The 25,043-nt window shown below is 40.4% G+C and overlaps 1 protein-coding gene across 2 annotated transcripts in view; it reads right to left on the bottom strand.

The window, feature by feature from the left end:
- The window catches only part of Thrb (thyroid hormone receptor beta), a 252,437-nt gene that overhangs the window by 205,044 nt on the left and 22,350 nt on the right, over window positions 1-25,043 (bottom strand). The window contains exon 2 of one of the 2 annotated variants that reach the window (XM_048795051.1): window positions 23,099-23,169. The gene's annotated coding sequence lies outside the window, so the exon portion shown is untranslated. Of the gene's footprint in view, window positions 1-23,098; window positions 23,176-25,043 lie in introns of those variants that run through there. The other variant, XM_015489562.2, reaches the window with a different exon arrangement.

Genomic DNA, 25,043 nt, shown 5'->3' with positions numbered 1-25,043 from the left:
GGTTGCTGAGAGTCTGGGTTCGGGGATAGGGAAGGAGGAAGAAGGTATGATTTCTAGGTTTTTGGATTAAACCCTTGGATGAACGGTGCTGCCAGTTATTGGGCTGGGAAGCTGGTAACTTCCTGCTAAAGTTGGAAGCTCAGCTCATTCTCAACTCTTCCACAAAGGCTGTCATCAACTGCATCCTTTTCTCTTTCCTCTCAATAACTTGGAAAATCATGGCTTGCACCACTCATTTCAGGTGTATGAACCTGGCTTGAAGGTGAGATGTCCCATCCCCCTTTCCTATCCAGGAAAGGCCTGGGACAGAGGCAAATTTGAATTGCTTGGTCAATTCAATACAATTCACCTGCAGCAAACATCCTGCAAGCTGCCAAGAAAAATCTTGCCACCCACCAAACATTCACATCCTCCAGATCTTATCCCAATTGGACATTTTTAAAAGACTTTGAAAATCATGTTGCTTTCTAAAATCTCAAAGACAGGCATTTAGCTTCTATTATATACTCTATTATTATTTAGCATGATCCTTTTTCATCTGGTATATAGTTACTTTTCTTTCCCATTAAGTATTACCTTAAAATGCAAGCTAATTTCCTCCTCTCTTAAATGGAAATCGAGGATAGGTTCCTCCTCACTGAAAACACTTTGAGTTATTTCAAGTACATTTCATTTTCTGTACTGTTCATTCACACTTTGGTTAGAATGCTTTAAGAAAAAAAAACAACACCTTCAAGATACCATAATATCGCCTTTCAATTCATTTTAAAAGTTCTTTAAAGATATAAATCTGGTGCATATTTGGAGTTAGAGATGTATTGTAACTTCCCACACAAAGCTAGAATGCTGTCTGCAATATTCTTAACAGTAAAAAGGGAATATAATTAGGAGGGCTTATGTAGTTCTTGTTCTTCCTTTCAATTCGTGACCTTTGAGAATTAGAAACTCTGATTTTTCTTCACAGTCTACTCTAGTACTGGGATAAGCATTTTACCCACCTTTTGTCATTTAATCACCCTGATCACCTATAATAGATTTTGCTTCCCTTTCCCAGCCGAGTGGATGGATATTCAGCAGGATTAAATAATTTGTCCAAGGACACCCAGCTAGAAGCAAAACACCATCATCTGCATCTCAATCCAGGTCTTGGTGACAATAAAGCTCAAGTACACTCCCCTCCTCCACCTCCCCACAATGATTCATTCAGATTCTACTGGTGGGGAAGTGGAAAACCCAGTTCCACTGTACCATTTACCAAACTGAGAAGTCTCCCTGAAGTCAAGCCAAAAGTTCTGAGATGTTCATTCACTGTGAGTCCTACCGTCCAGGACAGGGGTTCTGTATAGACTTTCCAGGGCTCATGAAATCCTTATATGAAGTGCCAGTTTTGCACTTATAATACATGCATTTTTGGAAGAGTGGGTCTCTATTTAAAAATTTATCAAATTGTCAAGGGATCCGTTTCCCCCTAGCCCTTCCCCAAACATGAAACCCTTTTCCCCAGGATGACAGGACACATGTTTCCTAGTCTAGTTCAGTCTTTCCCATCCTCGGGAATAGCTGCTGCTACTCCTGCAGTCTTGTCTTCTCCAGGACAAACATTTCCAGTTCTTTCCACCTTTCTGTGTGACATGAAACATCTCTAAACTCTCAGCTTCTTTGGAACTATTCTGCGAAACATTCCAGTGGTTTCCTCAAGGATAGCACTGGAGGTCCTGAATGTCCCTCAAAGTATGGCCCGAGGTACAGACTGCAATTTTCTCTTCATATATTCTTTCAATATCTTACTTCAGAATAGGGAGACCATGAATTTTCCTTTTATGCATCTCCTTAATTTTTTTTAAAGTTTAGAAAATACAGTATTAACATCTATGCTATATCCCTTTATTATCCTTGTCTCCCAGAAAAATGCTTCAAAATCAAGGAGTGACATCTCTTTGTGACTTCAAGACACAAAAGAATGACCAGACAAGTATGTGTGCATCACCCCACCCTCAGAATTTCAAGAGGAGTGGACCATTAAAGCCCATGCCCTGAATATGGACAGGCTTGGTCTACAGGAAACCGAGAATGTCACAGGTATGGCTTGACACTTACCTTGCTGTTCTGGGGCTCCGAAGATCTGTGGACATCTCCATACCCTGGCCACGAACTTCTTCTATCCAATGTACCAGTGAGACAGAATGAAGTGTTTCTAAGCAAATAAACTGCTTGGAACCAAAGCCAAGTCCTGCACGTATGGGGCTGAGCTACCCCAATTACACGCTCTTGAAATCCATCTCAGATGCCCATGTTGACCGACGCTGGGCTGGCGTCGTGGCTGCACAGATTTGGCCACATAATGCACCTCCCAGACAAACAGTTCACAGCTCCAGGCTGCTCTCAGGCTGGGGACTCCACACCATGCCTCCCTGCCTGCTCTGGGGAAGCCAGAGTACAGCAGGACAAGGAGCAAGACTCAGGTAACCCAAGCCCCGGGGTGAAACGAGACTCCTTTAACATCAGCAGGCTGCCTGGATAGCTAACACCTGACACGCTACCTTACCCACGTCTACAGCATGATCAGAGCACGCACTCTCCGCCCAGCTCCAGCTCAAGGCCCCCCTGAGCCTGATAATAATAACTGCCCAGAGGGGGGGGGAGGGAGAGAGAGAGAGAGAGTTCATTTCACTAATTACGCTGCTTATAACTGGTGAAGAGGGAAACAATCATTTGGCTTGAAATAAGAATTCATGATCCCCACATGTTTAACGTTTCCTTGGGTTTGAAGCCATTAAGATTCAGGATTGATAACTGAGAGGATGAATTTCAGGTGTGTGTTTTGTTTAAACACCAACAAAGCAGTTTTCTGGAAATGCCCCTTGTTTGTTCCGAGGTAGGGGGTGGGTGCCTGACAATGAATTTCATTTGCTTTATTGCACTCTTCAGAGAACATGTTTCTGCTGGTGTGTAAGGTCTGGAAGCTTGTTTGCATGCCAAGGCAATGCCCCCTAAATGAAGTCTTACATAAACTTGACAAATTATCTTCAGATAGAAGTCATCTCAGTGGGCTATGGCAATGCCTTGAAAATAACTGCTGCTGGATTACCAAAACAAAATCTGGCTGAGCGAATTCTTCAGAAAGCCTGAAGCATCTAGGTGTTGGGCCAGTAATATTTCACCATAAGATATTTTTTAAGGTAGGGACATATATTATTCTCTTATCTTTTCCATTCTTTTTGCCCGCCTCTTTTCTTCCCTCCATCCCTCCATCCTTCTTTCCTTCCTTTTGGTAGACTGTTCTCTCCTTCCTTGCACATTTTATTCCTACTTCTCTCCCTCTTGCCCTCCCTACCTGTTTCCTTGTCCACCCCCCCATCTGTTTTAATTCAGACTCTTTATTTTACTATCAGCCCATCAGATGCTCCTAGATGCTAAATGTCCTGCACTTCTAGTTTTCATCCTCTCTCTGAGATTATGCAGGTTGGGTCTTTTGTAGAAAGTGGTTTATCTACTCAACAGACTTTCCACGGGGTACAAGATAATGACCTACTCTTCATTCTATTGTACAAGATCCCTAATCCAGCGCCCACTGCTATCCTGCCACCAGTTCTATCACCTGCACATTCTCCACAGTGTACCTCAGCATCTTGCACCTGCAGGCACAGTGACACCTCCCAAACTAGCTTTGCCTTATTATAGATCTGAGAAGTGCTGCTTCTGCTTGCTCCATTTCCTGAAGGGTAGGGAACTTGACTTTTATACCTAAGTCCTTCCTTTACTTTCTCAGGAAAAATGTTACTTTCCTCCTCTGGTTAACATTGCATTAGAAACATCATTTGTTTTCATCTGTCTCCCCAAATAGGTTAAGAATTCCTGAGGCAAAAAATGTTGCTGACTCACCCCTCCCCCCACCAGGCAGTTGCTCAATGTTTGCTGAATAAACTTTCTCTGAGTTTCTCCTAGATATTTGACATGTATTTTAAAAAATAAAAAAAGGCAGCACAGAATAATATTTATAAGCATGCATGTGAGGTTCAAATCTCATCTGTGGTTTGGGAAAGTTACTTAACCTCTTAGTGCCTCAGTTTCCTCATCGGTAAAATGGAAATAACATTGTCCACCGGAGAGGAGGTCACAAGAACTAAATGAGTTGCTCTGTGTTATGTAGTTAGAAAGCTGCCTGGAAAATGGAAAGAGACTCATGTAAAAGTGTGTTGAATAAAAGGGAAGTAATTTTGATACCCCAAGGCTGCCTCTGTTGTGCTTGAGGGAGAAAGTCCTAGAAACTATCAGGACTGGCTTGATTTAGATGAGCAGGTCCTTTATTAGGAATATGCATCTGTCTTACTGCTCTAATCCAAAGGGAAAAAGCTAACGCCAATGGAAAAACTTACAAGAAAGCTAAGAGGGGACCTATGCCACACTCAGACCTGCTGGGTGGGCCAGGGTGCTGGGCCCGGAAAGCTCCTAGTTAAGAAACTACAATTCTTACACACCATATATGGGAAAGTACACATTGGCTCCAACCAGTCTAATAGAAAATGTGTTTATATCCATAAAAGAAGCTTGAAAGAAGCCTAACATGCTCTATAACCTAAAAAGATGCATAGAAGTTAAAACTCAGGGGTCAGAGACAACAGTCAAAGAACAGCCTGCTTGTAAGTAAACCGAAAAGGAGATTCTCTGGGCTGAAATTCTGCAAAATACAGTTTGACCTCAGTACATCTCCATGACTGGCCCCGTGTGGGTTTCACATCCTGGTGACATCTTTTGCAAGTTTCCTCTTGCATGTGCTTAAGGCTCCAGATGCCCAGCAATCTTAGAAAAGCCCAGGCAGGGTAGCTGGCTCCTGGCATGTCCTCCCCCTCTTTCCTGTGACCCTCACTTGGTTGACACTCCTCTGGGAAGGGTCTCCTTGCTCTCCTCAAGGACCTTTGCTCTGGGCCCCAAAGGCCCAAGAACATGCACATTTCTCTAAGCACTTAATCTGCATGACAATGGTATGCTCATTTTTTTTTCAATTTTATTTATTAATTTATTTTGGGTACTAGGGATTGAACTCAGGGGCACTCAACCACTGAGCCACATCCTCAGCCCAATTTTGTATTAGAGACAGGGTCTCACTGAGTTGCTTAGCGCCTCGCCGTTGCTGAGACTGGCTTTGAACTCGTGATCCACCTGTCTCAGCCTCCTGAGCTACTGGGTTTACAGGCATGCACCACTGTGCCTGGCTGGCATGCTCACATGTTGTCCCCCTCACCAGGCTGTGAGCCTTTAAAGAATGAGAAGACTATTTCTAGTTCTCTGTTGCTTCCTTAGTTCCCTGTACGGTACCTGGAACAAAGTAGGTGCTCAATAAATGCTCAGTGGATGTGATTGAACAGGCATATTGCCTTGTGTCTGTGGGGAAAAGCTCAGTGCAAGGAGACTGAGGTAGCAATGCCAGTTCTGCCTTGAGCAACCTGGGGATTCCACACTTGAGTGTGGCTGAGAAGTGTTTTCATTTGACAAAACTAGGATGAGCATACAATTAGGCATCATGACTCTCAGGAAGAGAAATAGTTAGAATTCCTTAAAAGGGTTAGTAACTATTGACATGTAGTACTCTGAGTCAAGAATTTAAAAAGTTGATGAACTACAATATTTAGTTATGAGCTAACTCACTTGTCTTAGGTGAGAATGCACTTTTAAGCTACAGTGGGCTGTCACTATACAGCGAGCAGAATGACTACGGGTAAAAAGACTGGCAGTGCCAAGGGTTGGGGAGGACGTGGAGCCGCTGTACACCATGGGTGGCAGTTTAAGTTTGTATGATTACTTTGGAAAACTGTTTGGAAACTTAACCCACAATCTACAAAATCTACCCTTAAGTAAAAGACCAAGAGAAATGCCTATGACCCCTCAAAGTCAGTCCCAAATTGGAAATAACTCAGTTTTCTATTATTCAATTGAAGAATAAATAAACTGTGGTGTATCCATATAATCAGTACTACTCAGCAAGAAAAAGTAATGAAATACTGAGAGTTGGAACAACATAGATGAATCTCACTGATGTTACACTGAGCAAAAAGTATCAAATGCAGAAGAGTGTGTATTAAGTAATATGACATGTAAGAAGTTCCAGAACAGGCAATAAACAGAAAAAAAATGAAATAAAAACAAACCAACCCCCAAATAAAAAAACCTCAAATGGATTAATGATGATGAAAGTCATAACAGGTAACTCCTGGGTGTTGAGGGGGAGGTGAAGACAGGGGCCTGAAGGAAACTTGGGGGAGGCTGGAAATGTTTTATAACTTCTTCTAGTGTGGCTATTGGGCATATGGGCCTTAAGTACTTTAGTATGTGCAGGTAATATGGCTCTAAAAAGTTCGTATGAGATAGATCAACAGGAGTCTAGATGAGCAGAAGGGTCAAAATACCTCATCATTCAGATAAAACTCAGAGAATGGGTTGTATGCACCCTCCTTTGGCTCAAAGAAAAAGTTGATCACTGAACAAAACCCGAAAACCATCATAGCTGGACAGGTGTGGCTGTGGAGCAGAGCATTATGGTTAACTCAACACACTCAAACAATTCGGGGCAGGGATGCCCCTGCCCAGGTGGTCAGACCTGTAATATAACTGCCTTTCTGGAATGGGTGAACATCTCAACTGAACTCTTATGGGATTTTAGCAACAGAGGCCCTCTCAGAGTCATACACCTTGAATCAAGTCATCTCTTTGAGGCAACACCTCTTTAAAACTCATTTAATAATTGATGCCAGGCATGGTGGAGCAGGCCTATAATCTCAGCAACTTGGGAAGCTGAGATAGAAGGATTGCAAGTTTGGGACCAGACTCATTAACCTAGCAAGACTCTGTCTCAAAATAAAAAATAAAAATAAAAAGGATTGGGAATGAGGCTCAGTAGTAGAGCATCCCTGGGTTCAATCCCTAGTAACCCCCACCAAAAAAAAAAAAAAAAACCTCATTTAATAATTGAATAAAGTTAGAATGATCTGAGGAGTGTAAGCATAATAAAACAGAAGGGGGTAATAAAGTCTTTCTGAAAAGCTTTGCAGAAATGTAAAAATCAGAGAGGATTAGAAACCTCAGATCCTTAAAGCCTACCTGTGTTTACCATACCTGCTCAAGGAATGATACTCCAGGAAAACACTCTTCTTATCATCAAACAGGGCTTGGGCCCCCAACCAGGTTGCACCTGACCTACTACATGGGGACCTGGAGAATTCCCTTTGCTCTTTCAGTGTTTCTCAACTGAATGTTACAGCATTTGAGGAAGGACAAATCTTTGGGTGCAGGACTGTGCCTTATACTGAATGTCTTTCGATTGGGGAAAATGTCATTTGTCTTTTATACAAATCATATACAGTTTTCATTTTAAATAATTTATGTAAATCAAAATGGTCATTTAAAAAAAATGGGGGACAGGTGATAAACTTATGGCAGTTTGGGATGATTTGAGCCCAAGATGGACTTCTAGAACTTCACAACACCCCGCACCACCCCCCCCCCCAAAAAAAAACCAACTATGTAGGGTTGTACATGAATGTGGATTTTTTTTTTCTGGGAGGAGAGTCCACAGTTTTCATCAGATTCCCCTAAAGGATCCTGAGGACAAAACATTGGGAACAACTGTCTTGGTGTCAGAGCTATGCCATAAGCCACTATATGGTGATTGAACACTTGACACATGGCTAGTTTGAAGTGAGATATGTTATAAGTGTACAATACCAGATCTTGAAGGATTGATGTGAGAAATGCAAAATATTAAAAATTTGTATACTGATTGCTTGCTGTAATGGTACTTTGGAAATGGAGTTACATAAAATGTAGTTTTAAACTTGCTTTTCTTTGTTAAGGTGGTTACTATAAACTTGAATATTACATTTTGTGACTTGAATTTGTGGCTCATATTATGTAGTTAGTGGACAGCACTGAGTTATAGTATGTAGCCAAGAAAAATATTCTCAGATGTCCATAAAAATTACTATTCTGAATACATTTTTAAGCAAGTTTATAAAGGAAGAAACTGGAGAAGAATTTGGAGGGAAAAAAATCAACTTTTATAAGATATTGATTTGGAGGGAAACAATAATAAAGGTATAAATTTCACTTTGTTTCCTTAATTACTTTATCCAGGAAAATGAGCCAGTAGTGAAAGCTTAAGCCCATTTACCTTTCCAAAACTATGTTTCCATAGGTTCAAATGAAGAAAAGAATAATTTTTAAAAAGTCCCTAGGAAAAGTAGGTAAGAGTTAAGCATAGTTTCTTTTCCCCTGAAACAAATCAACATCCAGTTTATTATATTTGCCTTGAGCCATGCCCAGCTTCCCCCACCTCTATTTGATGACCCTGAATAGGGGCAATTAAGTGTCTAAAGTCTTTCTTCTTTTCTTTTAGGGACCTCCAGAAGCTCTAAACTGTCTTTGGGTCTGAGGTCTTGGGGCATACCAATCTCTCTTGAGCTCTTCCCTTTGAACAAAAAGCTGATTGCTTCAGGGGATACTTGCCCAGGAGCACAGGAATATTATCATGAGCACTTTTTTTTTTTTCGTCGTTATTATCAAGATTCTGACTCACCTGGAACATTCTACTGAAAGTCATTTCTTGTTACAGGAGTTGGTTATAGGAGTCTCTCCTGTGGCTGAACAATACGAGGGTACAGCCTCATGCTCATTTTATTACATAGTCCTGTATCTCAATCTTTTGCAGAAAAGATCAAAGCCTTTAGCTCCATCTCCCCTCCCCAACATCCTGCCACCTCTTGCAAGTGGCAAAGACTGAGTGCTAGTAAACGGTCAGTCCCAGATTGGTACAGGTACAGAACTCTAGAGTGAATTCAGCTACAGGTGATTTTTTTTCTCATGAGCATTACATTCTTGCCCACTTGTCTTCCATTACTCCACTCTTTGCTCTCCACAAATTTAAAAAAGTAGGCCTACTAGTGTCCAGAGTTTCCAAGTAGTGATGTCAGACAAGTGGCCCACAGAGAAATTACCCTCATGGTTTCCTCAATGAATTGACTTGTTCTAACACACTTTAGGCAACCAGAGCTCCTAAACACCTCTTCTCTTTTTTTGCTTCCTGGGAGTGGCATTTCTATCCTTTAAAATGGCAACTGCCCCCCAAGCCAAGCAAGACAGTAGCTCTGTTATTGACTGTTGTGTTTTTGAAGATTCTTAGGGCAGCAACAACAAGGACATAATGCAAAAAATCTCTGTGGGGCACAGGGGCATTGAGTACTGGCTTAGGAATCTCCAATGTTACTGTGCATAAATTCACCTGGAGATCTTGTAAGTGCAGGTTCTGATATACCAGACTGAGGTATGTCCTGAGATTCTGCATTTCTATAAGCTCCAGGTGGTACCAATGTTACTGGCTACTAAAAACACTTGGAGTGACTAGTGAAGGAGATCTCTAAGGACCCTTTCATCTCCAGGAGTCTCTGATTCTATGTGATCAGAAACACTGATAGTTAGCATAAACTGGTGCAGATGCTCCCCAGGATCTCTGCTAGAAGACTCTGGAAGTCTCAGAAATGTAACTAAATAGGAAGATTTAGAAATTAAGTCTGAGAGCTTACCCCCAAACCATTTAGATCTTGTAATAGTACCTTGTTATCTACCAGTTGTTTCCAATGTCCATCTAGATACTTGTTTTCCACAGGATCTGCACAAAAGAGCCCCCTTCACATCTGAGCTTGCTCTGGGATAATGTTGGGTATGAAATGGATCCTAAGTTTATTCAGTCACTTGCTACATAAAGCAGCTATTTTCAAATGGAAGGATTTTGCTAAATAAGTATTTACTGCCTAATTTATTTGTCCTGAAAATACTATAATGATTCCCTGTAAGGTTTACTAAAAGTAGTACTTATCTCTTTCAATCCATAGCTAATTATAGGGGGAAAACTTCATGTATTATGATAAATACAAACATTTATAGATCCTTCCATCACACCAATTATTTTTCAATTCTAAGTAAATATGTCTGTAGTCATGTATTTGATACTGATACTCAAATCATTGGACATATTATCTAACTTAATTAGCACTGAATTCTAAAAAAAAAAGATAAGGTATACCAAGTGGAAGTCAAGTGAAGCTTTTATGTGATTTTTTCAATATATGACTCTTGCCTATGAAGATGATTTGCACCAAATGAATAGAGGTTTGTTGGCACCAAACACTGTGGCAGGTGTTGGCAGTTAGGGGTTGAGGGGCAAGAAGATGAATAATACAGGTGGCTTTACCAAGGCTCAGCTGAGTGGGAAAGACAGGCACCCAGCAGTGTACTTACAAAAGAAGATGACCACAATAGAGACACCTATAAAATACAATGCAGAGGCAGGCTGGAACCATTTCTGGCTGGTCGTGTTGGCCTCTGAGCCCTAACACAGGCTGTCCCCTTATACAGTCTAAAATTTGGGGGAAATAAAAGCATTATATAGGCCCTACCCTAAACTTCCTGGTTAAGAATTAGCATCTTTAACACGATTCTCTGGTGGCTTGTATGAGCATTAACATTTGAGAAGGCCAGGCACAGTGGTGCATGCTTATAATCCCAGTGGCTTGGGAGGCTGAGGCAGGAGGATCCCGAGTTCAAATCCAGCCTCAGCAACTTAGTGAGGCCTTAAGTAACTCAGCAAGATCCCATCTCTAAATAAAATACAAGAAAGGGCTGGGGATGTGGTTCAGTGTTTGAGTGCTCTTGAGTTCAATCCTCGGTACAAAACAAAACAAAAACCTTGAGAGGCACTGCTCCAAACCACAGAAGATGCTACATCTGGTGATAAAGACCCCCATTCCACTCTGGCCTGGACCCCACTTCTGAAAGATTTCTGTGATCCTCCCAGCCATCTTGGATACCACCCCTGTGGGCACTTGATTTGCCTGGTTTACCCCACACTGACTGTGGTCAAAGGTGCATCCTTTCTATAACAGATGTAGTAACCTTCTGAGCTTCCTTACTGCAGATCTGAAGGGGTCAGGACTAGGAGTCACTTTGCAGCCTTCTGTGTTTTCTCTGAGGCTTTGTCTTTCTCCTTCCCTTTCCCCTTCCTACCTTTCCTTCCTTTCTTCCTTTCTCCCTCCTTCCTCTCTCTGAAGTAATAACCCAAACCTCCCTTGCTTCTAGCAAAAGAGTCTCATGTTCACTCAGAACCTCGGAGATGTATCCTTTGACCTCCAAGCACATCAATCCAATCATTAACACACACGGTTCCCTTTCGTAGAGAAATTCTGTTGCTAGTTCTTGGAGATGTCATTTGCCCATCTTGTCATCATTGCTTCTTCTGCTCCAACCTCTTTTATTGTGAAATAATACACACATGTAGAAAATGTGTGTTGACTCCTTCCACTTCTACTTTTAGTGGGGAAACAGTAGCTTTTCATTAATAACATACAAAATAAAAATGGCCATCACTCATAGCCCACAGATCTCATATAGAAAAGAACCAGCGAGGCCAAACTTAACACAGAAAACTAAAGGTCCATATAACATGTTGGTTGTCTATTTCTTAATCCTGGTCACCAGAAAATCAAAATAGGTGAATACTTTCAATAAGCATATTCCGATGTTGTGTCTATTTTACTGCAAAATGTGTCTTATACTATTTAAAATTAAAAGGGAGATAAAAAATATGTGTGATAGTGTTTTGGATTAAATGGGGACATCTGGATAAAGTGACTGAAATGGATCATTTTAGCAGGGCCCATGTAGTAAGGTCCTGTCTCTTCAGACTGGATTTATCTCCTACTTCTGACTGTCTATCATCTAATAGTAAGAAGCAGTGTAAGAGAATGGTTTGTGACTATGTTTTCTCTGGGGCTTTGCCAAATATGTGTTTTAAGATGAATTGCTATTTATTAATCACTCTCACAAAAAATTCATTGAGAGATAAAGGTTAAGTTTGCCAAAACATGGTGGTAAGCTCATCGCTGCCATCTGCCCTCTGTTAGCATCCATCACTAGTGGTTGGCATGATACACCTACCACATGAAATGCTTCTTCTCAAAGGAAGAAAAACAGAACTGAAAAAAAAGAGAAGTGGTTGGGCCACCCTCATGTAGTTGTAAATAGTTTTAAAGGGGCAGAGAGCCGTCTCAGGGTCTTTGGATGATCTTTTTAAATCTGATCACGACTGCTAGATTTTCCTCACTGGTTAATTTTGACTCTGAAGCTATGCTATGATGTCAAATGTTCAAAGTAGGAATAAAAACTCTTCAGACATGTTTTAAAGAATAAGACAGCAAAAGTCAAGAAATAAGGCACCCATGGCCTACAACAGCAGCAAATAACAACATGGAAAATAAAATGACTGCTAAATGCTATGAATAGGATTTTGTGTTAATCACCCTTTCTTTCCTTCTATAAAAGTCAAATTCTTCTTATTTTCTAGATTTGATACAGAGTCTAATCCCCTCAGTAAAGGTTTCATAGATCACTTCAATCCACTACCATCTCTTTCTCTTCTTAACATCTTGAATACGTTGTATCCGCTCCATTCACTTTGAATTGCCCAAAACACAACTAACAATGAAAAACTTGAACTGTTATTCATCTTTTTATGTGTATATGTATCTTGATCCACTAAATTAATGTGAAGTTCCTTCAGGGTAGTATAACTGGTTGTACTTTTTGCACTTCCTATTGGCACAGAGTTTTGCATAGTAAAAATCTTAATAAATATTTATATGACAACATGTTTTCCCAAAGGGAGCTGGTAACGAGCTGCTCTACTTATTATTAACAGGAAGCACAGTCACAAACCAGAAATTGTTGGCTTTGGCATGGTCTCCTCACATTTCAAGTCAAAGCTTTCTGATCATTAGTGTGGTCCTCTCAAATCTTTGCCATGGAGAGCATCAGGAAATCAGTCAGCACAACACAGGCCTCAACAAAGGCAAAGATGTGTGTTTAACATAAGCTGGGTACTTAGATCATTTGTGAAAGAGTTGAACATTTTTGGATAAAATAAAAAAATTTATTTATTTTTTTATCTAAGTAAATGCAAGGGGACTATTCCTCATTCCCCTGCTTCTAATGGGTTCCTTTAAGACTTCAGAAATCTGAATTTTGCTCCTAGTGCAACCAGAGACTTTCTGCAAGACTGTTGGCAAATGCTAATGGAAAGTGTTTTAAAACAGTCATCAGAGATAATGAAACAGACTAGACAGGTTCTAATTAGATCCTTCTGTGTAAATTTAATGTAGGATGTTTAGAAAGTAGCCTCATAAATTAATTGCGGAATTAGACCAATTTTAAAAAATGAGAAGATATGAACAATTTGGGAGAAAATATCTAGTTAAGTCTCATACTATATATTTTAATAAATACCATATAACTCGAAGAGTAACTATTTTAAGAAAACCTAAAAAAGAAACTTAAAGTATAGCTGAATATTTAACCGATTTCTAAATGGATTATTTAAGTATAAAACAATGAAAGGAATCACAAAGGAAAAACTGATACATTTATATAGATTAAATTTTGAAATTCTAGGACAATGGATAAGAATGTAAAAACACTCCCTTCATTCAACAGACATGTACTGAGCACCTACCACATATTAGGCATAATTCTAGGTGCTTGAGATGTCCCTGGAAACAAGATGGTCTCCCACATCCCTGTTATCAAAGGGGCTATATTATAGTAGACAGATATTGATAACAAGGTTGGCTGTGGTGATGCGTGCCAATAGTTCCTGCTACTGGGGAGGCTGAGGCAGGGGGGCTACTTGAGCCTTCACCAGCCAGGGCAACATAAAGAGACCTGTTCTAAAAAAATAAAGACTGTGACAACAGAATAAACATCTTGTACATGAAAAGGTAAAAAGTGTTATATGGGGAAAAGAAAGGTAGAGGAATGAAGGGGATCAGGTTTGCCAAGGGCTGTGCTTGATGGAATGTTGAAGTATTAAATAGGGTGGTCAGGGAAGAAGACCTCGATGAGAGGATACAATGTGAATCAAAACTTGCAAGAGGAGGAGGGAGCGAATAGGTACCATGGAGGGTACCTGAGAACATTCCAGGTAGAGAGAAGAGTCACCTACTGCTTGAGCAAAGACAAATAAGAAATTGGAAAAACATATTTTCAAAGAATAAGGTGGGAAAGAGATAGTAGACATAATGAATGTAGCAGAGAAAAAAAAGTTATGAAAATCAATTTAGAAAGTCAATGTCCCATAGAAAATGGGCACAGATAATCCTTGGGTAAAGAGAAACACGTGATGGACAGTCATCAGAAATGCACACAGGAAAGAAACCTTTCTCTGTGGTATCCAATGTGTGAAGACGAGAGATTGTGGCTAAAGCTGAAGGGAGAGGAATGCTCTTCTAAGCTGCTAAATAAAGCAAGAGGAAAATGACATGAACTTTTGTTGAATAATTTGATTATATTTTCTAATAGCCTTTATTTTAGAAATTTCCATACGTCTTATGGAAATGATCAGAAATTAAGGTGACATTTATGTCTCTCTACTGCAGCATTATTTATAATGATATATAAGCGATTAATAACTGGGTATTGTCCAAGTTGAAGTCTCCAGGTCAGGATTTATCTGTAAGCAGTTGATGCCTCCACATGAATGTTCCAGAAATACCTCAAACTCTGCATGTGCAAAGCTAGTCTCATTCTCCAGCGCCTGTTCCAGCCCTTAGGTCTCCTCTTGTCCTTCCCAAGATCAGAGACTAGCGCCAACATACACCCATTACACAAATTGCTTAAAGTCGTCTTTGATGGCTTCTCTCTTGCTTCCTGCTTTTTAATCAGCCCTTGGGTTTAATCAACCCTTTTGTCAATTCTAACTTTTGTCCCATTTACTGAATCCATCCCTTCCTCTCCAGAACTGTGTAAGCTCAGCCCTCATCATTTTGCATGGGTGCTAATGAGACAGTTTACCTGGCTGGCTGTGGCCAATTTTACCTCCAACCCATCTGTCTTGCCCTGGCCATAGGACTCTCGAATGTATAAAACTGGATTGAATCATTATTTTATTTAAGATTTTTAAAAAATGGTCCCTTACTGCTGTTCAGATCAAGATCCAAGCACTTTTCTGATCTGACTCTTGACAACCATCCCTTGTCCTGCCAGCCTGAATTCTCAACAATATGATTACAGGTTACATATCCTGCTTCTGTGTTTGCAAAAGTTATTTCCTCTGCCTGCTCCCTCTCTATTCCCCATTTATTCTCTTCATCTCTTCAGACTCAATTAAGAACTCTCATCACCCAGGAAGCCTTTCCTGACTCTGCTCCCAATTCATACTCAGGCTCAGAAGTTCTGTTCATCTCTCAAAATCATGCACAGTCACATGCATGCATAGTACTGTTGTGCAAACATTTTTTTTTTTTTTTTTTAGCTTCCAGGACTGTCCTGTCTGGCTGAGCTGCAGGGTTCCACTGGGGGCACCATTCACACAGTGTCCAACCTGCACAGCTACATGGGGGAAGTTCTGCTTCCTTTCCATCAGAAAGAGGTCATTCTCATATCTTTATGTAAAATACCTGGTCTAGATCAAGTGTGGAAGTCGATACTTAGTTACAAAGTAAACAATTGTTTAATGAATGGAGGAGTGATCAGTCAGCCAAATTCTACTTTTCTTGATGAAAAATTATCATAGATTAGTGGTTCCTAAAGTGTAGTTCATGGATTAGCAATATCTACATCACTGGGGAACTTGTTAAAATGCAGATTCTCAGCCCCCACCCTAGACCTACTGAATCAGAAACTTTGGGGGTAGAACCCAGGAAACTGTTTTAATAAGCACTCTAGATGATATTAATACACGTTTATCTTTGAGAAACACTATCTTTGACTGCTCAAAACTAAAAGCAGTGATTTCATTTAAAGGAATCAGCTAACTTTGCTTGTAAGAAGAGCATTTTTAAAAACTATTTGTTTTAGTTGTAGATGGACACAATATCTTTATTTATTTATTTTTATGTGAAGGATCAAAATCATTGAATCACATGTGCGAGGCAGGCGCTCTACCACTGAGCTACAGCCCCAGCCCCAAGAAGGGCATTTGCTTAATTTTTAAAAAAATGTAAATTATGAAACAGCTCATATCCTTAAAGGGTATATAAAACAGCCACATGCAGTGGCACATGCCTGTAATCCCAGCAGCTCAGGAGACTGAGACAGGAGGATTGCAAGTTTAAGGTCAGCCTCAGCAAGTAAACCAAGTCCTAAGCAACTTAGTGAGACTCTGTTTTTAAAACAGGGGTTGGGGAGACTGGGGACGTAGCAGGGTGGTAAATTTCCCCTGGGTTAAATACCTAGTACCAAAAAAAAGGTATGTAAAACAATATTATAGACACTCATGTACCCACCACTCAGATGTGCTCTATTTACTTCATCTTCCAATAAGAAGTAAAAGCATATCAAATTGCTAATGACCTATCTTCACTATCCCCTGCACTAAGCTAACCACTGTTTTACAGTTGGTGTGTATTTTTCCCATCCTTGTCTTTATACTTTTAATACGTAAGTGTATAGGCATTTATTTTTAATGAGAGACCTGTGCAGGATGTTACAGAAGAAATCACAACACTTGCCTCAGCAAGCTAAATAGGAAGCCACCTGAAGTAGCAGGCAGCCAAGGCAACCAACCAAACCTGCCCCCCTCTAACACTGGGTGGAAAAACACAGAACTCACATTAGTTTTGCAAAATGCAATCAGATGGGGTTAAAATCAGAAATCCAATTATTCCATTTGTAGCTGATGACAAAAGCTAAAATGAAAAATCATTTTTGCCTTTTAGCCAAGGATGTCAAACACGCAGAACTGACAGTTTGCACTGACCAACTTGGTCAATTTTGCCCGGTCCTGTGGATCATGCACACTTGGGGTGTGGGCTTATACAGATATGTCATGAGCTCTGGACACAGGGAATCTACAAATAATTGTGTTGGGGGCTCTGGCTCCATCCTGTGAAAATCAAAGATAGACCTGCTTTTTGTCAGCTGTAAATGACAAGACATTACCTGCTGCCCTCTGGCTTAACTGAAGGGATATGATGATTATTTGGGGTTATTTTTTTTTTTTTTGCTACTTGGGAGCCTGTAATTAAAAATTTATGAAAATATAATGATCAAACTCCTGAATCTATTTCTCCTAAAAGGGAAGGAAGGGAGGAAGGAAGGAAGGAAGGAAGGAAGGAAGGAAGGAAGGAAGGAAGGAAGGAAGGAAGGAAGGAAGGAAGGAAGGAAGGAAGGAAGGAAGAAGGAAGGAAAGAAAGTAGAAAGGAAAAAACCTAGAAACTTAACAGCTGGTTCCTCCCCCATCCTGACTTTCCCACGTCTTCCCGCTTGGCTCCTTATGATGATTTTGTAGTTATCATCACAATTCCTCTTCCTTCTATTTCCTTTAAAAGTCTGTAATTTTGCCTCTTTTCTGTTTTGCTTCCTTCTCTCAGGTGATTATTTTGGATGTTAAAGTCTGAAGATCATTGCTTTTAGTGGTATGGAGACCTAGGAAAGTTTTATGTTGCTTTCGATGTATGTGTGTGTTTATTGAGGCATTACTTAGACATGGCTGACGGACTGCACCATTAACTCCTGACAATTTTCTGCATAGAAAAACACAATACAACATTTTATTTTTTTTTGCTTATTCCTATCCCCTCCCCTAGAAGCTTAGTTGATGTCTGTTCTGGGGTGCCCTCCATGTACATGCATATGTGTATGAACATGCATATCCCCGCAACCACACGCATGTGCTTGAATATATACATGTTTAAACATAGTTTTAAATTGAACAGCTAATTGGTGAACACATTTCTCCATGGTCACTTCATTCTTCACTAATTCTATCACATACATTTATTGTGTCCTGTCCCTGATACCACTTTACTAATAATACAAAGCTTCTCACCATGAAGTGGAGTCCTCAAACCTACCTTTTATTGCTCCTTCCCCCACTTTTTTTTATCCAGCATGCACCTGGCTAGAAAGTAAGTCTATCTACAGATTTTGGGACTACCAATCTTCAGATAAGATCTGTCCTTCTACAGCATCACCTTGATCTTCTCCATATCAGACGCTGCCTCCAGTAACTGCCAGGCCCACTAAGTGCCTCCACGTTTCTTCCTAACCAGATTCCACTTTCATCCTGGGTGGAAAGGTACTCAGTAGCATTTTCCAGCTTCTCTTGTATCATAGAGTCAACCAACGAGATAATAGGTAGAAATTGTGAGAGAGAATTCTAAAAAGGTCCTCTACAGTAGAAACACATAGCTGATAATGGGTACTTTTTATCTCCCTGTTCTCCATGTTTTTTATTTTTTATTTTTGCCTAGAACTTATATGCAAGGGCTAGAACTCCAGCAACTATCTTGATCCAAAAAGGAACCTTGAGAATTAAGCCATGTGCCAAGACTAAGCAATTCAGCAATTCAGCAAGAAAGAAGTCTGAGTGCTGGATGATCATAGAATCATGCCTCTTGATCTGGACAGAAAAGAGAACTTTGTGTGTGTTTAAGTCATTGTTTATGGTTTTCTATTATGGAAGGCTCTAATATTTATTCTCTTCATAAATTTAGCTATTTTCCTAATATATATGATATGTTGATTTGTTTTAATCTACTGCTCCTCTTTCTACAAATGGTGGCTTATAGATGGGCTGATCTCAGCTAACACCCAACACAATGAAGATTTAGCCATTCATTGCTTCATTTCTCCCTCAGTTTTCCTGCCCAGAAACTGAGAATAAAAATGATATGCACATCAAAGTGTTTGCTATTTTTCCGCCAGACAGATTTTTTTTTTTTAATTTTTTAAAACTGTTACTAACTCAATGGTACCAATAGAGAAAACAGGAGACAGGAAAAGGAGATAAAACTCAAACCAGGATATTATCCCACTTGTGAAAAGCCCTTCCCAGTTGCTTCTTATAAACATCAGTGGGAAAAATGTCAATAAGTTGAACCTTAATTATTGCCATTTTACCCTCATTCCCACGCTCAGGAATCGCTGAAATCTGACTACACATGTTGCATTATACACAAGAAGAAAGAAAGAAAGAAAGAAAGAGAGAGAGAGAGAGAGAGAGAGAGAGAGAGGAAAAAGACATTTTGAGAACACTGGCTCCAGGAGGACCTCTTGCCCACAGTCACTGGAATGGAGAAGACAATTACTGCCTTGGTATTTTCCATTTGGTTAAGTTGATTCCCAATGACGTGAAACACGTCCTTTCAAATGGAATTTAAAAAAAAAAAAGGAAGTTCTGCTCAAATTCTTATATTAGGTAAGGTAATTTCATTTCTGCTCTTATGCACATTAAAATAAACTGGTTGGAGAAAATTCTTGCTAAATTAAATTTGATTTGATTAGGAAATTTGTGTCACATGCAGGCAAAACATGGTATGTGTGGGTTAAAAATGTCCTGATTATTGGAAAAAAAAATCATTTTAGCAGATGAGTCAGTTCTGCCATCGCTTCATTAGGGAATTAAACTTGTGTTCATGTAGATCTGTGTTGGGGGTGAGCAAGGCTTTGGCTTTTCGTTGGGAAATCGCTCAAGCAGTAGACAGTTTGTCTTTTCTGAAGAAAAGTAACAGCCTCAAAGGCTGGAATATTTGAGTACCTTCAAATCCTTCCTGCTCTGGCTCCATATGACTCTTTCTTGCTACTTCCTACCAATGTCACCATTTCCTTTTCAAAAACCAGTTTCTTTGCTCTGCCAGCCTCAACAGGCACTGAAAGGGAGGGTTGGCTTCTGAGTCTCCTCTGCCCTGCTCTCTATCCTTAGCTGAATTTCAACCAAAATAATCATCTTCCATTTTATTGCCTGGCTTCTAGAATAAATGGGAGAATTTAAATAAGGTCGGTTCGAAGTTTTTCAGGGAGATGGAAGGTGCTTGTTAGAGAGAGTCAAACCCCTTATAGCAAGGAGATAGGTCGAAGGGCAACTATTTGATGGTACTTGATACTTGCCCAGAGCACAATGAATCCAAGATGGCCCATTTTCTAAGGTTTCAGTGAAGGCCTGTCTTTTATCCCCAGACACCAGAAGTTCTACTCTGGTAAGACACATGAGAAGAATATTACATTTTATAGTTCACTGAAAAAACACTCAGATGTGTAGGAGCAAATTAAAACATGAGGAAGAATTTCTGGAGCATTATTAATAGTACGTGTCAAAGGAAAGCATGACCAAAACGAGGTTTATATCTGTGAAACAGAGATTACTGGACAACATTCAATCCAGGGACCTGGTCCCACTACGGCATCTCATTTCTCTGGCAATGATCAGTGTGGCATTGGATGGAAGCCACCCATCACCATTTATACACTCAGCACCTCCAGAAGGCACTGAGCATATTTTGATCTTTGCTCTTATTCACGATATTTCTGATTATTTCAAAGTTCTGGAAAGAGGCTGAGAAGGGATTTTTCTTTTGGGGGAGGTGTAGTTGGCACTAAGACTATCCATCACTCTGAGGCTCACTCAGGATCAACATGATCCTGCAGAATTGTCCTAATGGTGCCAGGCCTGGACTCACACTGTGATGGTTTGGATGTGAGGTGTCCCTACACAGCTCCTGTGTCAATGGAGAACTGTTTAGAGGTGAAATGATTAGATTATGTGCATCACGACCTAATAAATGGACTAAGTCATTTTATGGGCTAATAATTTGGAAGGACTACTGCACTGGGTGGTAACCGTACACGGGTGGGGCATGACAGGAGGAAGTGGGTGTCAGGGGGCACGCCCTTAGGGATAATGTCTTGTGACTCCAGCTCCTCCTTCTCTCTGATTCCTGGCTACCATGAGGTGAGCGGCTTCCTCTGCCACTTGCTTCTGCCATGTGGCTCTGGCTCACCTTGGGCCTGGAGTGATGGAGTTGGTGGACCATGGACTGAACCTTGAAACCTATAAGTTCAAAATAAACTTTGCCTCCTCTAAGTTGTTCTTGTTGGGTATTTGTGGCACAGCAACGAAAAGCTGACTAATGTACATGTCTATCTGCATGGATTAGAAGGAGAAAGCCTAATTCTTAAAGTTTTATCATTCCATATCATTTGGCTGACTAAGGAAATAATATAAACCAGAATGGAAATGTAATATGTGTAATATATGTCACATGTGTTTACTTGTGGATCCCTTTATATAGATAGGATTTGATAGAGAGGCACCAATATCTAAACCAATAAAATTGTCCTCACCCCAAAGCACTCTTTGCAGCGGAGAAAAAAGTCACAGAGTCACTAAAACTCAGAGGACCCCATCTTGAAAATGGTGCCTCTGTAAGGATCCTGGAACTTTGGCTTCTGTGGCTGTGGAATCAAGTGTTGTAATCAGGACTCCCCAAACTCCCAAAACTCCACTCCCCAAACTCCCATGGAGCACACCTGAACCACGTTACAGGTCGGGAGACTCCAAAGCGTATTCAGTGATTCATTGTGTGAAATTATCTGAGAAAAAAATTTTCCCCTGTTTTTGTGATTATTGGACAAAGAAAATACTGGAAGAACAACAGCATAGTCTCTGATTTTCAGAAATTTTATATAATGATCTTAGACCCGATTCAATAAATAGCCCAAATAGCTTTAAGAAAGTTGATCACAGTCAATTTCTGGAGACAATATTTCCATTAACTAAATGTCTAATTTATTTTTTGCTTTTTGTTCCCTCTTTGTTTTTATTGTTAATGGAAGTATAATTTACATAGATTAAAATGAACAGATGGGTCTTGATAAACGACATCCAACCCACACTTGTATAAAGATATACATTTCCATCATTCCAGAAAATTCCCCTGTGCTTCTTATCCATCAATCCCCTTTTCCCTCCCAAGGTAACCACTGTTTTGATTGCTATCACCATTAATTGGTTATGCCTTTTCTAGAACTAAGTAAAATTGATTAGTAGGCTGTGAACTCTTTTGGACCTAATGCCTCATGTTTTGAGCATCTATAGAAAACTCTCCTTAGTTTCCTCATCTGTAAATTAAGGGAACTGCCCTGCAAATATGTGTGCAGCTATTCTGAGGTGCCCTGGGTTTCCTGGTGGGGGTGGAGGACCACAGAAGTCACCTTGATTGGGGGTGGGATGAAGAAGGGGTTGAGGAGTGGAACTCTCCTATATATGAGAACCACGGGTCTCAAAGACTCTTAATGACCCCTTTTCCAGAATGTTCCATAAATCACCATTCGTGTTTTCTGATATGAGAACTGTGACTGGTCCCCTCCAGGGAGGGTTGGAAGGGTTGGAAGACAGAGGCAGCCAGACAGGCCCCCCCCCCCGCCCCCCCCGAGGGAGAGCCTGGGCACCAAGCACTGTAATATTAGTACTGGTTACAATCAGATAGCACCAGTCCAACCGAGGCGCCTAGACAATAGGCCAGAGGCCATGTGTGAGGGGAGGCACAAAGACAGCATTCAAAAGAGCCGACTCCGGCAGCCAGTGAGCATTTCTATAGACTCCACCAGGCCCTGGCCAAGCCTGGATGTTACCCTCCTGCCAGAAAGCCATTTTTTTTTTCATGGTGAGCTTTTAAACTGCTAAAAATAATAAACACAGAAAGGAAAGTGCTGACACAACCTTAAATGCAGAGACAAACTGAAACTGTGTTGTTCTAATAATGAAAACAAACTTGGGCTCCAAATTATAACCCAGAGTTCCAGCCGGCTGCCTGATGTTAATGCGCACCTCAAGACGAAAAGAGAAGTCAGAGGATTTATCAGCAGAGAAAGTAGAACAGCGCTGCACAGGGGCTTAGCCCTCTCCGACTTGCTCTCACCAAATGGCTCATCTAATTCTTATGGTTTTTGTTTGTTTGTTTTAGCATTCCGTGATGGAATGAGGGAATAGATCCATAGGAGAGGACGGTTGTTGAAAAAACAAGTGAAAAATCATACTACAGTGTTTTTTCCACTGTACTATGATTATTCTTTCCCTCAGTGAATTGCTACCCTTCCTTTTCTCTAATGCTTTTATTTTTCCAGGTCATTTGATGTTTTCTGTTTCTCCCAAATACCTACAGAGTTCACTATGGTACATAACGAAAGCAGCAATGCCACCAATCGGAAGACAGTTCCTGTAATGTACAAGAGTGTCAAAATCACAAATTTGCAAACAGCCAACTCAAGCCTGGCATCTGACCTTCTTCGTCATTCGATCACATGTGGAACTTGGCACCACGCAGTTCAGCCGACGGGAGGGAAACCGCAGACCTGGAGAAAAGGAAACACAAGAAGATAAATATAAGTTGGTTTTCTTTTTTTTGTTGTTGTTTTGTTTTTAAAACTTTCCCAACATTTGATTAATCTGCAGCTGCTCTGATTTCGATGCTTAAATAGTTTCTGGTTTCAGACCTGTCTCTGATTTTGAATAAATGCAAATTGACTTAAGATAAAAATCTCACTGTGAAGGGGACATGGTTTCAGGGAAAGGGACCTGAACACAAGGGCTGATATCACATATTATAAGCATGGGACAACTTTCCTGGCTCCCAAAGACCTATTTCTCTGTGGAATTTCAGGAACAAGACCCATGAGTTTTGGATCCCAAGCCTGGGAAGATGACTGAAAGACAAATGTGAATTTCAAACCAATTAGGAATTCTGTGCTCAAGTGGACCCAGCTTTATGTCAGAGGCTGGGTCATGGGATAGGACTTAGATAAATGCTGCATCCCTGCCATGGCAGAGACACTGCTGGGTGGCACCTCTGGGGAAAGGGCAGATCTATCAGGGCATATGTCAGGGGAGCCACCCGAGCTCCAAGCTATGGAACCATCTAGATTGGGTGAAGTGTGATCATATCGGGAATACCTCCCACAGACACAAACAAGATGACTGGGGCGGCCAAACAGATGTGGCATCTGTTCATGTGGCAGCAGATGTCTTTCGGTGTCTGTCTATACTGCAAGTGAGAAACTGCTTTTCAATTGGGGCCCCATGATTTTTGTAGTGTCTGTTAAGGTGAACTTAGAAATCATGGAAAACCTGAGGTCAGGAGAAAATCTGGGTTCCTACCACCCAGAGTGGATCACTGTTAACATTTTTTTTTTTTGTAATTCCTGTTCTTTGTGTTCAATTAAGAAAAATAGAGCAGAGGTATATCTCCTTGACCAGTCTACCCTAAGCCCAGTTCATAAATCTGTTTATACCTTTCCAGAACACTTTTTTTTGGCATTCACATACATATCTATGTTTCCAGGGCGATGAACAGTGTTTGTGTGTTTTTAATTACCTGTGTGATATGAATCTCTCTATATGTATCTCCCCATCTAGATTTGTGACTCCACATTATGCATGTGAGCTTTAACCCTGATCATCTAGAGCAGCTCATTCCCTTTAACTGCTGAGTTGAATAAATATATACTTGGTTATTGTCTTTTCCCCCAACACCCGTCGTTTATGGCACCATAAAAGCACTAGTTATATCATTAAAGTGATTGTTGGTTATGTGTGGGTGTGCTTATGCATGTGTGTATGTGCAGATTTTCTCTGCTACTCAACTCTGGGCTTCTAGGCAAGTGCTTTGCCACTGAGCTGTATCCCCAGCTCCACTCTGGGCTTCCTGAGGATGTCACCTTGCCTTGTGTTTACTTTGACTCTGCCACATTATGACAGTGCAAAACACACACTCCAAATGTAGAAAGTCAATGCATATTTTTATTATAAATCGACTGGCTTGTTATTAATTTTCTTCCATTTTAAACAATCTATAGGAAGATTCTGAAGTTGTATTTATCCCATTCCTTCAAGATTTCTCTCGACTATTCTTGTCATAAGCCTTCTAATCTGACACCTTCAACTTCCCTGTTTACTAGACCATCAGAAACCCTGATAGCATGAGGTTGAAGACCAAAACATTTAAAAGCATGCTCTCTCCTAAAAGCATGCTCAAAAGAGGAGATTAATAAACCAAGAAGCAGCTCGTGTTTGTAATTGTTGTTATGACATTGTGCAAATTTTGAGTAAATATATATCCTTACCCTGACATTATGTCTAAGAATAAACAGTGCCTTTTGCATAAACACAACATATTTATGTATATATATATATATATATATATATATATATATATATATATATATATATA

This window comes from Marmota marmota, unplaced genomic scaffold, assembly GCF_001458135.2.
Source record: "Marmota marmota marmota unplaced genomic scaffold, marMar, whole genome shotgun sequence".
In the NCBI taxonomy this organism is placed as follows: Eukaryota; Metazoa; Chordata; class Mammalia; order Rodentia; family Sciuridae; genus Marmota; species Marmota marmota.
This window is presented reverse-complemented; position numbering and strand designations above follow the sequence as displayed.